The sequence below is a fragment of the Octodon degus genome, unplaced genomic scaffold (assembly GCF_000260255.1).
Source record: "Octodon degus isolate 3935 unplaced genomic scaffold, OctDeg1.0 scaffold00145, whole genome shotgun sequence".
NCBI lineage: Eukaryota > Metazoa > Chordata > Mammalia > Rodentia > Octodontidae > Octodon > Octodon degus.
Window position 1 is genome coordinate 2,474,674 of NW_004524721.1, and position 15,493 is coordinate 2,490,166.

The 15,493-nt window shown below is 37.5% G+C and overlaps 1 pseudogene; it reads left to right on the forward strand.

Moving 5' to 3' along the window:
- The first annotated feature begins 9,812 nt into the window (after positions 1-9,812).
- On the forward strand, positions 9,813-10,475 carry LOC101575766 (annotated as a pseudogene).
- The last annotated feature ends 5,018 nt before the right edge of the window (positions 10,476-15,493 follow it).

Here is a 15,493-nt window from a genome sequence, read left to right on the forward strand (position 1 = left end):
AATCTGGCTTCTCTTGTCTTTGGAAAAATTACCTTTTATGAAACTTCTCTCTGGTGCCAAAAGGTTGAGGGCTTTGGTGTAGGGGGCAAAAAGTGAGTTCAAAAGCTCCTGGGTTTCAGACTAGAAAGAAGGATAGAAAAGAACCATCCTGAGGTTTCTAACACTGTACCAGACTTCTTTTTACTGGAAGCATCTGGTTGAAATGAGGCTGAGAATTTGGAAGAGTTTTCCATATATAGGAAGCATCACCTTCAAAGCCCAGAAAATTAGTTGAAAATGGGGAGTACAACTTGGATGAAAGATCACCAATTGTGAATTGGAAGAGGTCAACAGTGCCTTGAAGTCATGCTAAATTATCGTGTTTTATTACCAAAATCATGGGGAGCACAGGGATGTATTAATGGACGCAACCCATAATCCAATGTGGGGTTTATTAGAAAGATGTTCTGGTGTTGGAGAAAAGACAAATTCATTTTAGAATGCAGAAAGTCAAAAGGTTATATTCTCAGAACAGAGATGAAAAATGGAGAGGTGAACTGTAATATGAAATTGAAAACAAAAGAAGTAAGAGGATTCAAGAAACAATGTGGTGATAATTTTGGAGGATTTGAAATACTAGTCCAGTTTTCTGTTGCTGGAGAACAGTACCACAATACCTGAAACTTAAAGGACAAGCTTAATTTGGGTCATGATTTCAGGGAATTCAGTCAGTGGTTAACAGGCTCCCAGGCACAAACACCATGGCAGTAGGATGTGAGAGCAAAGATTCTTCATTCATGGTGGCTAAGAACAGTGTGGAGCAGGCAGCCAGTGATAGATTCTAAGCTCACAGCATTCATTACTCACTCAGACACATGCAGAACCATGCTTTATTAATCCCTTATGTGGATGCCAAAGCCAAGAAAATTGACATCCTACCATAACCATCCCATATGGATAAACAAAGGTAGAGGGCAAGAAGTACTTCAGGATTCAGCACCTCAGCTGGGTAGATGGTAAAAGATATTGAAGAAATGAGTATTACGTAAAGGGTACGTATGAGAGGAAAAGAACTAATTCTGTATTTTTAGGGATTTTTCAAAGGTGAACTAGGATATTCAGGGGAAAATGTACAGATACTATCAGTGAAGCTGTAACTCAAAAGAAATTACACAAATAGAACTGGCAATTGAATACCATCCTCATACAGTTGAAAACAAAGCTATAGCAATAAACAAGATCACCAAGGAAAATGAGTGCTGGAACCACCAAGAAGTCTAGGGGGAAGGGGAGAGTAAAACTCCAGAAAGAATGAATGCAATAGGGAGTAGAGAGAAGAGAGTTCCAGAACAAAGACTGGTTAGTAACATACAATTTCATAGAGAAAACAAGAAAATGATTCAAGTTTTTTTTTAATTATTGTATTTAGCAGCAAGAACTGTATTGTTGACCTTAGCAAGTAAACATTAAAGAAAGCTAGAGATTGAAACACAGATCTAAGAGATAATCATCTTCTTGATTTTTCATTCATATAAGGAGGGAGATAGGATACAGAAGCTTCCATGCTTCTGTGATGAAGACACTTGAAGAACATTCAAGAATATATAGATGAATCTGGACATTAAAATCACTTTATTTGAGCAGGTGTCAGTGTTGCTGTGCACATTCAAATTTTTTGTCCATTGGAGGGGAGATGTTTTTCCATGTATATTATTTATTTGTTTGTCCTGATCTTATCCTCATGCATAAAAATCTCTTAAAGATATGCTGAGACAGGGGCTGCCATGGCAGCTGCTGCACTACATTCTTTCTATTCGAGGACATCTTAGTGTTTTGACATTCCCTTGCCTTATTTCCTGGCCCACTTCCAAGCCATTTCCAAGTATTCATCCTTTTTAATGTTTTCCTCCTCTTTTTCAATTTTCTATTTCATATTAGTCTCAGCTTCTCACTGTCTTCTGATAAAAATGTTAAAATATACTTATTTTTTAAATTTTATTTTATGTAGATTACTACTAATTTGATATTCCTCTTTTTTATTTCTCTTCCTGTCTTCCTTCCTTCTTTCCTTCATTTTCTTTTGAAATTGGGCTCTATTATTCCATATTACACGAATGAATTCTGACTTTCCTTTAAATATATAGTCTAATCTCCAAACTGCTCTGTCTTTTGGGACACATCTTTTAATTTCAATGAAGAGCTCAAAATGATGAACACAAAGGAAGTAGCTCCTTATAGAATGGGCCTCCACATGTGTGGTAGGTTTGATTGCTAAGTTTTGCTGAATAATTAGTATAAGAGACAGGGGCTGCCTGGGGAAGACTCTAGGGAAGACATGAATTAGGACTAGCATACAATTTAGTGTAGCGAAAAACACTATTAAAACATGAGATGACTAGCAAATATCACAGAGTATAGCACTAAATTAATATATATATAATTACATATATACTAGATTATGCTATTATTGTTACTCTAGTTTTCCCACATTAGATATGAATTAGCTATTAGTCATGAATTATAATAAATTATAAAATAATGTATTAAACAGTGTAAATGTGTACTGAATTTTGCTCATGACAATAAAGAGATTTCTTTGGTCAAAGTTCTTGAATCTCAATACAATCCTGCTTTTATCAAGACCTAGTCCATGGGTTGGTTCCAAAGAAAGGATCATCTGAGCCAGAGAACATGCTTGAAAAATTCTTTTTAATGTGCTTTGACCTCAATTTATACTGTCTTAGAAATCTGGATCTGCTTTTTCTTAGGTGACAAAGACTAGGAGAAAGACAACCATCCATTACCTGCTCCTTGTTACTTTTCTCTGTGTTTTTTTTCCCCCTCTGTGTTTTATATTGATTTCTGTTGGGCTTTCTAAGGATATAGAGCTTCTCCCTAGTGCAAGGCATTCACTTCCCATAATACAATACTAGCATGAGCAAGAACAGTTCCTAGAAGAGAGAACATTTATAAACTTTGTCATGAAGAGATGAGCCCGTCACACCTCAGCATGACATGTCTAAGCTCTGCCACTTCCTAGGAATCAACTGAGTCAATCTTGATTGGGAACACCTTCTTCCACCTGCTTATGAGATTTAAAAAAAGGAGGACTGTGAAGTCTAAGCAATGGAACTGAGTGGGCTCCATCAGTGGTTTCCCATGAGTCTATTCTGGAAGTCAATGAGACATATAGCTCCGGCACTTAGCACATGTGCCACATGCAATAATGTAGTAATGATAAAAATAAGGCAGAGGTGAAACTTGGTCTATCAGCAAGCTGCTGCTCCTGCTTCTCCTCTCCTCCTCCAGTTCATCTCCTCCTTTTTCTCCTTCTTTTCCTCCTTCTTTTCTTTCCCCTCCTCCTTCTTTCACTTCCTCTTCTAAATTGAGTTGAACCCAGGGCTGTCGCACTAAGCCACATCCCAGTCCTTTTTATTTTTAAAATAAAGTTGACTAGACTGGGTTTGAACTTGTAATCCTCCTGTCTCAGGCTCCCAGAGTTCTGGATTACAGGCACAGCATCTGGTTTATCAAGCATATGCTTTTTTTCCTCATAATTTTATTGAGAAACAAATATCAATGAAACAGTTTCAAACCAAATTGGTAAGATATCAAGCATATTCTTGACCATGAGAACCTGTTCTGGGATTCAGTTGTGCTGAAGTACAACCATCTTTGTTAGCCATCTTCATTAGCATCACTCTGAAGTCCACGGGGACCAACAGACTTGGTATGACACTTAATCATTTGGAATCCAAACTTTAGGAACTGTGCTTCTGGAAAGATAGGAAATGTGAGAGAGATAATTTTTCCCCTGGCAGGATGAGGATTGTTTCCTGAAATGACTTAGGGTTGTTTCTACAGTCTAAAGAGCTTTCGCTTTACAGCTCTGTCTGGTAATAGTTCATGTTAATGAACCCATGTGAAGGGTTGGGAGGTGCCATGATTTTAAATGTTGGGATATTTGGTTCAAAACATGAAAAAGAAAGAAGCTCCATTTGTGTGGCTGTATTTTAGAACTTCAGGGCTATGAACTCCACAAGTGCCAAGAATATTGTGTCATCTACCATTTTTATCATGCCTAGCATAGGCTGGATGCTTGAGAGGTGATGATTAAGAATTGTGAAGTACATGAAAACAGACATTTACACTAAGGAACACTTGGGAGTTGGTGAAAGCTTCTGAGCATACACTTTCTAAATGTCTTATTGAGGAACAAGGATTTTATGATAAGTCTCTGATGATTTTCAAAGTGCTTGGGCTCAAGTTGAGGTGAGTATTGATTATGGGTATGGTTCACCAATGATGTCAATTTTGACAAAGGCTTTGGGTTGCAACATGGAAGAACCCTTTACTGTTAAGTACATTCAGCAAAAGGTTGTTTTGTCCAGTAGTATTTTTCATCTTATAATTGTCATTTATTAATTTTCTGTGATTCTTATTTCTTTGCTAGGTTTCCTTTATTTATTTCAAGATAATTCATAATTTACTGCTGCAGTACTTTTCAGATATTTGCTTTTCAATTCTGGTCAATAACACCACCATTTGACTCACTTCCTTAATGGTATCAGTTGATCATCTTCTCTCACTCACAGAGTAATTTTTCTCCTTCTTGGTATATTATTTTAAATTATAACCTGAAATTTGACTTATTGTGGAGCTCACCAAACTCTTGTCCTTTTGTATGCAGTCGCATTTCATAGCATCAGCAGGCAAGTCCTGGCCCCTTTTCATGGCTCAGGTTCCAACAATCAGCTCCTTTCTGGAGGCCTTTGTCAAGCTCTTCTGCTTGTCTTCCCTGATGTCTCTGTGCTGCCACTGACCTCTTCTGGAACTGCCTGAGGGGAGGATGGAGCTTCTTCCACATTCAGGGAGATGTTTTCGGTGCTGGAGCTTGATGTGTAGGATCTCCCTGCCCATGCCTCTCAGATACTTCATGTTCCTGGTACCAATAGGAACCTGCTGGCCCTCTGGTATAAAGAAACCTCAGACTGGGTGTTTTCTTCCCTCCCTTGAGATATGCCTTAGTGAGGTGGGGCCTTGGAAGCTGCTCTTTGCTCCTCTAGGGCCTGTTTACCCCCAGCTTCTGGGCCTCAAGCCTCTGGCTGGTGAATGCATCAGCTTATGAGACCACTATTGTCTGTTGTTTGGGATTTTGGAGAGATCAGCCCAGGTGTCAGCTGCCTCTTGGTAGCAGGTGACATGAAACAGTCACTTCCAGTTCTTGCCCTGCCTTGTGTTCCCTGCATGACCCAACCTCTGCTACGCCTCTCACTGACTGTGCTGCTCCCAATGCTCTTAGTTGTTCTTAATGGGCCTAGGAAGGGCCTGTTCCACCTCAGCTGGACTGTAGCTAGGATTTATCAATATTTTTCCAATTTTCTTCTGACAGGGCTCACTAGTGTTCCTGAGGACACAGATCTGTGTTAACTAGAGGAAGACCAGTTTTGTGCATGTGTTGACTGCACACACTTACACCCAGGAGATCTTTGGGTGTCACCCCTTCCTTTGTTTTTCTCCTCTAGCCAAGTAAAGGAAAACAGGTGAACATGCTAAAGACACACCACTAGGAGGTAGACCTACCATGAGAAAATGAATTACAGCATTACCAGTAAGGCATGCCCTTTCTTTGCTCTCTTCCTTCCCTTATTTTTTTCTTCTACTTTTGCACAGTTGTTCTGGAAGATTTCCAAGTCCTCTATAGATGACTAGGCCAGGAGAAGAACACACAGGTCATTAGAGCCACTTTCAATTGGGCGTTAAACATAAGACCTATAGGATTTCTTGTACCACGTACTTACTACAGCTCTGAATTCTACACAGAAGCATGGTTAAAGTCACAATGGACCACTGACAAATTATCACTCTGAGTGACATGAATCAATGACATGAATGGCAGTAGGTAGCAATGACTCAGAACTTATCACACTAGTGACTTCTATTGAATTCTATGATTCATGAATTTTATTTGCTCAGTTTCTTGTATGTAACTGTTACACTGTTTGTTCTAGGGTGTGATGTGGCTGAGGAAAGCAAAGGGAGGGCCAAGCTGATAATTTAGGAAGAGCTAAAGGAAGAACAAGGTTTACACTGACCGTTTAAACAAGCTGTGAGATGCCAGGAATGGGAGATTTGTGGGTTTAAAGGAATGTGGTTTTAATGGTCTCAACTCCCAATAGATCTATCTATCTATCTATCTATCTATCTATCTATCTATCTATCTATCTATCTATCTCTATCTATCTATCTCTATCTATCTATCTATCTATCTATCTATCTATCTATCTATCTATCACTACAATTAAATAAAAATGCAAATGTCTTCCCTAAACACCCTTGTGACACAGAAATAATGTTGTATTAGCTATCTGAGGCTGTCTTAGCTCAGTCAAGATGACATAAAATTAATCATTACAAAAAGATTTTCTGAAAAATTGGTTAAAGACCATAATTTTGATCAATATTTGATCATGTTGATCAAGTCAGCAAAAAAGTCTTACGATATTTCATTATGAAGTTTTCCTGCAGATCTTTATATTATTCAGGGAATATTTCTGGTCTAGATTTCTTACAACGATAATTACCTTGGCTTGCTTATTGCTAGTGTACCAATATTAATCACTCATGAAGGCCATTGCAGTTTGAGACAGCAGAAAGCAGGTGTCTGTCTCTTCTGTTACAACTTGACCTGAAGCACAAGGATTAAGTGGATCCATGTTGGTGACCACACTGGAGAAATGCATTCATAGACAGTGGCAGGTATGCTCTATGCAAGCCTTCCTGAAACTCCTAGACATATGCAACCTCCACAGAGTCTTTTGAAAAACAAGTCACTCTGATTGAAGAGCATGAGATGGAAGAGGTAGCAAGGGCTTGAGTAACATGTCTGAATTTGCCTATTAGTGAGTGATAAACTCAGGATGTGAATCTTCACGTAATGTCTCATGTTATGAGCAATATAGAACACGCTGCTCACACCTCACATTTGCTGAACATGAAGTTCACTGTTTCACCTCCTAAGTCACCATTTCCTCTGGGTCCTTTACACTGCTATGATTCAGCTTTTATGGACTCTACCATTTAACCTATTTCAAAGTGTTACCTAATGAACTCTTGTCTTTCAAGAATGTAGCACTTGAACTCTTTTAAAAGGTAGTATCTGGGAGATCCAAAGGTAGCAAGGGGAGAAGGAAACAGGGTAAAAGAAACAGAACAAGATTAGATTATTTTGGTTGGATTCAACAGGGATTCTTCTCTTACCAAATGAATTGATAAGGCTGAAACAAAAATCTAATCTTTTATCACCCTGCCCCTGTGGGTGGCAATGAACTCTGATCATTAGTTTATCACAGATACTAGTGAGTTCATATTTGTATAAGGAGGAGTAGGGGGCTGGGAATATAGTTCAGTGGCACAAGTAGCTTCCTGGAAAACGCAAGGTCCTGAGTTCAATTCCTGATGCTACAAAGGAAATCATTTGTCAAAAACTATAAGGAATGTAATATATTGACTTCTGTATTCTAAGTGATAAATTTGATGTCATTGTCTATAGAGTTACTATAGAATAATAATTTCCTCATTATTCTAGCTGCTTGAATTTTATATGAAACATATCAATCATAAGAACCATAAGAACAAGTCCCTGCTTGGAAACATTTTTTGGTCCTTTGAGACAGTGTTAAATATTTTTTGTCATAAAATATGTTAATTTTAGCCTATTTGAGAAATACAGAAATATACAAAACAAAAAAAAAAAAACAATTGGAAAATATGCTACACACAGGTGGCATCCCTTCATATTTTGCTGCATTCCTTCTTATGTTTATGAGTTTATTATATATGGATACATTTTAGATTATTTTTATCACTAATCATTGAATCACAGATACAGTGTGATTTTTATTACCTTTGGGAACTAATAGTGTAGTCATAAAATACACGCAGTTTCAATTTAAAGCATTCTCTCTTTAAACCTGTCACTTTATAATTATATAATAGTGTCTGAACTTCAGTTCTTGTCCATGAATGATAATTATCACAGTACTGGTTTTAACTAGCAGATTTGTTAAGAAGATAAGTGAAGTCATGAATGTTGAAAATATCTACATAATACTAATCAGTCATTGAAGATTAACCATTAAATAACATTTTAAAATAATTTTAATACCATTCTATCATATCTATGCTTTCACATATCTAATCCTCTCTTCTAAAATAGTTTTCCAATTAAAATTATTCTGGAATTACAAGAAAATTTTGGATCATTCTGATTATATATTTAAGGAATGCCAACAAGAACACAATTGCATGTAAAATAGTGTCAACTTTTAAGGATATCAATAATAGTAGGAAAATTACTTTCTTGAAAGGCTGGAGCCAATTATACCTGCATTGGGATCACTGCTTCTCTAGAATCCCAAGGTGCCAATTAAAATATGGTTTCCTGGAAAGTAATCAGCATTCTTTTTTCAGTACTAAGGATTGAACTCAGTCAGGGTCTTTGCATTGAGTTATAACCTCAACTCTTTTTTACTTTTTGTTTGGTGTGAATTTTCACTAAGTTTCCTAAGTTGGGCTTGAACTTTCAATCCTCCTGCCTAAGGCTCCCAGAGTGCTAGAATTACAAGCCTGAGCCACTATGCCGAATTTTCACATTCTTATGGAGAAATTAGATAGTGCAGAGAACAAGAAAAAAAACCAAACATCTCTCATAATTTTTAATTGCAGATAAGAACTAATGCATTTTCAGCTTTGCACAGTGACTGACAATAAAAGAATAACAGGTGCCACTTTGATAGAGGGTAATGCTCTTCATTAGGCCTGCCATGATCTATAAAATAAGTGTAGTGGGGTCAGGGAGATGGCTCAGTGGGATAAGTGCTTGCCTGGTAAGCACAGGGGCCTGAGTTCAATCCCCATTTCTACCAAAAATAAACAAATAAATGATAAGCGTAGGCACAGATGGAGCCCTGCCACTGCAGACACAGACACGATGCCGAGTTTGCCCCACTAAACATGCACGGTATCTGTCACCATCTGCCCTGGGGACCAGGAACACTTCACCTTGAGGAGTCTGTCACTGAGTCATTCGCTGTCTTTGCTGTTTTTGGTAAAGATGGTAAAATCTTACATGCCAAAGGTTGTGTTATGATTACCAGTCATGTTAGACAAATCTAGTGAAAATAAAAATGAATCTGAAGGGCCAGGGAGACAGCTCAGTGGAATAAAAGCTTGCCTAGCAAACACAAGGTCCTGAGTTTGATCCCTGGTACCACTAAAGAAAAAAAATCCAAAATCTTAGGGCTGGGGAAATGGCTCAGTGGAATAAGCACTTCCCTGGCAAGAGCAAAGGTCTGAGTTTGATCCCTGTTCCACCAAAAATAAATAAATAAATAAATAATAAATGACTTCAAAGACTTTCTATTTCTTGAAAAAGTTTAGCAAGGGGTATGCAGAATAGTGCTTGTAGTTTGTGTAATTGTAGGAAAATTAATGTCAGAATAAAAATAAAACCTGTGTAAAGAATGAATGCATTTTTATGTACTTTCTGATTCTTCTCATGCATTGTGAGTATTCTTCTTCTTTAATGGCATCATTTTTTTTTTTTTTTTTTTTTTTTTTTTTTTTTTTTTTTTTTTTTTTTTTTTTTTTTTGCGGAACTGGGGATTGAACTCAAACCCTTGCCCTTGCTAGGGAAGTGCTTGTTCTACTGAGCCATCTTCCCAGCCCCAATGACATCACTTTATTAAAAGTCAGTATATCATGAGCTGCCTGTGACCTGCCTGGGCGCAGGCAACAGAAAGCCAGAAGGGGCAGGATGAGTTCCGTTTGCCATGGGGCTGTTTGGAAAAACCCAGGAGAAGCCACCCTAAGAGCTGGTCAATGAATGGTCACTGAAGATAAGAAAAGAAATGAGAGTTGTTGACAGACAAATAAGAGATATTCAAAGAGGAGAATAGAAAATGAAATGGTCTGTGAAAGACGCTGCCCAGAAGGGCCAAAAGGATGTGTGTGTGGTGCTGGCCAAGGAGATGAAGGCTGAAGAAGGCCATGAGCAAGCGGTATGCATCCAAAGTGCACATGAACTCCGTGCATGTGGGATGAAGAACCAGCTTGCAGTCCTGCGAGCGGCCGGGTCCCTGCATAAGTGCACAGATGTGATGAAGGCCATGCAGAGTCTTGTAAAGATCCCAGAAATCCAGGCCACCATGCAGGAACTGTCCAAAGAGATGATGAAGGCTGCAATCATAGAAGAGATGTTAGAGGACACTTTCTAAAGCATGGACGATCAAGAAGAAATGAAAGAAGAAATTGAGACAGAAATTGACAAAGTTCTCTTTGAAATTACAGCAGGAGCCTTAGGCAAAGCACCCAGTAAAATGACAGATGCCCTTCCTGAGGCTGAACCTTTAGGAGCCATGGCTTCCTCTGAGGAGGAAGAGGAGGAAGAAGCCCTGGAGGCCATGCAGTCCTGGCTGGCCACACTCCGCAGCTAGAGCCTGCTCTTCCCATGGCCTGCCCGCGGGTGCCTGTGCACCTAGGAAGAGGCGGCCATTCCATGTAGCTCTTGCGCTACACCTCTGTCATGAGGCACTGCATTTGGGAGAAGGGCCTGTGTTTATCTTTTCACTCTCTGCAAGGTTTTGAGATCTCAAAGGGATTGTTCTTAGGAAGGGGGTGTGATTAAATGCAGCATTTTCAGGAATATAAACAGAAATATCTTATTGGGGAAAGCAGAGAAATCCCCTTTTCTTATGAAGTAGCTCTAAGCACTAAGTCGATCACCTGAATGTTGAGGACTCTGTTGGGCAGGAGGGGTGTAAAACACTGTATAAATGGGTTTTAGGGGCCAGGGAGATGGCTTAGTGGAATAAGCGCTTCCCTGGTAAGTGCAAGAGCCTAGTTAAATCTCTGGATCCACAAAAATAAATAAATAAATAAAAATGAATAAATAAATAAATAGATTTTAATAAATTTCTGCTTTAACATTTAAAAAAATAAAAAATAAAAATCAATATGTCATGAATAGATATCCATATTAAGTAATTACAATATCTTCATTTATTCCTCCTAAATGTATTGATTTTTAATAACAAAAGAATAGCTATCCTTTTTCATTTAAAAAAATACCTAATGGCAAACACATCATGATCAATGAAAACAGCTAATTTAGGATAACAGAGTAAATATTACAGTACCATAAAATTCCACCACTCTGGACTAGCTTCTTTACTCTGTATATGTTCAAGTACTTTTTTAAAATTGCACATCATATACATATGCATATATTTTCTCACAAAATGGGGCTTTATTATTAAATCTTCTGTATGTGATTGTCAGATATTTTGAACAGTTTCGTGCTGCTGGCCTCCAGAGTGGGGCAGACTGCTGCATCGCAAATGTCTAGGCTCACGTGAGGACCTATCCCAGGGCCATGTAATTGTCTCTTTTGGCTGTCAACCCCGTGCCATGAAGGCAAAGCTGGTATCTCATGGGGACCATGCTCTTCAATATTGAGCTCAGGGAGGCTCAAAGTCACCACTGATTCAGCTTTTTTGAGATTCCGCAGGTGGAGTTCCTCTCTGCTTCTCAGTATCAGCAGAGATGCTGAACTGGAGCTGGGATTTTTGCTCCCACAGTGGTTCTCAAACAAAATTCTGCTGTCCTCCAAGAATATGGACAGGATCCCAAAAGCAAATGTTCTGGAAACAAGAAATCAAGATTCCCATTGCATAGTGACCCACGCATGCCCATGTTTATAGCAGTACAATTTATAATAGCTAAGTCTTGGAAAGGGCCAGGAAGACATGAATGGGTAGTAACAAAGTAACATTTATACATAATGGAGCTTTACCCTGCAATAAAGAAGGATAAACTTGAGGCATAAACTTAAATATTGTATGGTTTCTCTTATATGAGAAACCAAAAATACAGCTAAACAGTAAAATAAAGGATAAATAATAGGAAGTAGGGAGATCTTTTTTCAAATGGAAGGGAACAACCGGTGGAAGTGGGAGGGAAGGAATGGAAAATGAATTAAAGAGAAAAAAGGAAACAGCTTCTTCAGAAGGGCAGGAAGTAAGAGTTAGAAGGAACAGGAAAGGCTAAGAGGGGAAAGAGATGAAAAAAAGAACTAAGATTTGTTACATATGCTATGGTTTGTGTGTATTTGTCCCCCAAAAGCCTCATGCAGTCATTGAGGCACAATTCCACACCTTGTGATAATTCATAATCCAAGGTTGGGATTATGGGTCTGAGTACTACTGGGATTATGAGTCTAAGTACTGTTGGGATTATGATGGTGTGAGTGCTAAACCCTGCTTAGGGTGGATAGCCTGAATGCAATTTATGGGAGACAGACTTGCTCTTTGTAGCCATTGTTGTTGTTACTCCTCTCTTTTGCTCTTGTTTTGCTGCCTTTGTCAGCCATGAGCTGCTGCCCTCTGCCATGTGCCGTTCTGCCTCAGAGCCAGCTGAGTGTGGACTGAAACCTTCAGAACTCTGAGCTAAACAAACCTCTCCTTCCTTCCACTTAGGGGTGGGATATTTGTCCCAGCAATGAGAGAAGAGTAAATGAGACAACATCTATGTTCAAATTTCCCATGATAAAGATGGTTAATATGGAACAACATGTACTGAGAAAAATACATCAAGAAAATTAAAAATTAACAAAAGGAACTCTCATTGCTTCAAGCCTGCACTCAGCAGTAGCCTACAGTAACTTCAGCTTTGTCTTATGTGTCTGGCCATCTCAGGCCCCAAGGTCAGAATGAAGGACATAGAAATGGCTATGATAAGTCATGTGACAAAGACTTCCTGTGCCACTTTCTAAATCTGTCATCCCAGGCCAGAGTATGACAGAGTTCTGCCATCTGGATACAGACCCCAGCTCAGCAAGGGCAGCTGCTGTGTACTGTACTATGCTTAGCAAAGCTCACCTCTCAAAGACCTGTTTTTCTCATCTGCAAAATGCATATGCTAATTACACTTAGCTCATAAAGTACTGCAAATATTGAATGAGATCATCAACCAAACATGCTTAGGATTGTAACTGGTACATTGCAAGCATTCAATAAATCTTAGCTACTCTAATTTTTAAACACCGAAAGATAACTTTCTGGGTTTTGTTTTAAGGATCAGTTACTATTGTTATTGTTCCATTCTTAGCCTTTCACCTACACTGGTCTTCTAACAAGCTCTGTGAAGAAAAGCACTGTAAGGCAAGCTGATCTGTACAATCTCTGACTCCTGAGCCAGATGCAAAAAAATTCAGTGATGTGTATACTTCATTGACAAACACACATTGGGGTGAAATGGCTTATCTCCATGATCCATATCATCTAACTTTATCACTTTTAACTGTGTCATAAAATTCTCAGACTATTAGCTGGGATATTTTGTGTGTGAAGATGAACAATGATGGATAATTTTTCACTTCATAAAACGTAAAATTGAGGTATGTTTTACAAGCACTCTTCATGTGAGCTTTTTAGTAGTATGACACAAGGAAAAAATGGCATTCCTAGGTTTAAAAATGTTGTTGAACCAAAACTAGACAGACAAAAATGTAAAACTAATTCTGACCATGCATTTTTCTAGACAGTAAATGGACTGTCAGATTTAGTGGATCACATTGCTATTGAATAAGGATTTGATGTGCTTCCAACATGTTGGTAATTTATAGTTTTAGTAATTCAGTTCATTTTCAATAAAACTGCATATTTTCACTAAATATTCAGCTATCTTCTAAATGATATTTTTCTGAAAAATTTGTCTTCCAGATAGTGAGGTTAAGCTCAACTGTCTATGTTATAGGGTAATAATATCATTAAGCTTCTCTTCTGGAGGGTTAACAACTTAAGTTTGCAGACCAAAAATTAGAGAAAAAGGAGGGCTACAAGAACAGCCAACATTTTGGCCCTAGTCTTTCAAGGTCAGTGAGGACTCAGGACATAGGAGAACCTACACTGTAATATCCTGTAACTCAGTGATGTCCCAAATTTACTGATCAAGGAGATTATGGGGCCACAGAGGAAAGGAATCAATGATGTAGAGTTTGCCTAAGGAGAGTCATATGGAGAGAAAACATTCTCTCAGGCTTCCACAGAGAGCAAATTGGTCAAGCAATGGCTATGACTCATTCACATGGCTGACCCTGACAAAGGATCTGCAAACTTTGATACAGGGTTTCAGGGTAAATCCTGAGGGGATTTGACTGACCTTGTCAAATACAAAAGTTATATTTTTTGTTATATAGGTCTTGCTTTATCTTGGTCTTAACCATCCAGCAGAAAAGTATACTAATGAGGTATAAAAAGTAAAGCCATATTAATATGCTGAGTTATAAAAGGCTCATCAACAGTTTCTGACATTGCCAGTGTTACGGATAACCTACTACTATTATGGACTACTGGACTATATTGGAATATTTTGCTGAATTCAGGCACCTACAATATTTAAATGGCAATGGAATACCCATCTCTGACAAAACTAAACAGAAAAAGGGGATACAAATGAAGAACCATTTTGTATCTGTATATACAAAACAGTTAGGATAGATATACAACTACTTTCTCTTAATTCAATGAGAAGAAAGATTTGTACTAATACTGTTGGGACAGGATATCATTTCTGCGTCTTGTACTATGAATAACCACTACAAAGAGAACAATATACAATGTATTAAATATTGAAACTGTCCTACTAATCAGTTTTAAAACTCTCGTTGCTATTTGTTTCTCAATAAAATTAAAAAAATAAAAAATAAATAAATAAATCATCTCCATGTTAAATCTAGATGGATAGTAAAGGAAAAATTGCAACAATCCATTCATAAAAATTAAAAAATAAAGTTATATTTTAGAATAGTAATTATTTCTCTGTATTTTATTTTATAAAAAAGCATAACATTTTACTCTTCCTTTTTTGTATTTATTTACTTTTAAGGAACATTAGGTCCAAAATGACTCTAGAAAATCCTTGTTCATTTTATTATTGAATTTTACTTTCAAATAATTTTTTTACACTGCAGTTATCTTATTTCATCAAGTAATTAACTCACTGTTTTTATTGATTTTATTATACTAATGATTAGTGTGTGAGATTTATGGGACTGTCTGCTATAATGTCTGTTGAATAATGAAGTGATACTACATACATAGAATATTTCTTTATAAATTATCATTTAACATTTTGGAAAAATAATCTATACTGAGCAGTCATATCACCTAATTTGGTGATGTAGAATGGATACAGAATACAAAACACTTGCTTTTATAGTATGAGTTCTTAGCTCTTAGTTTTTATGTGTTGGGTAGCAAGAAGTATAAGTCAACTACATGAAGAAACATTAGAATTACAAGAGGAATTTTAATTGAATAAATGAAAGAGAAAAATTCCTGGATCTAAATTGATTCCTGTAAATATAAAACATCTTTCTATCTTAATTGTAAATCTGATGTAATTTCAAAGAAAAGTTAAAGTGTCATTCTCCAAAAATTTCATAAATTTATTT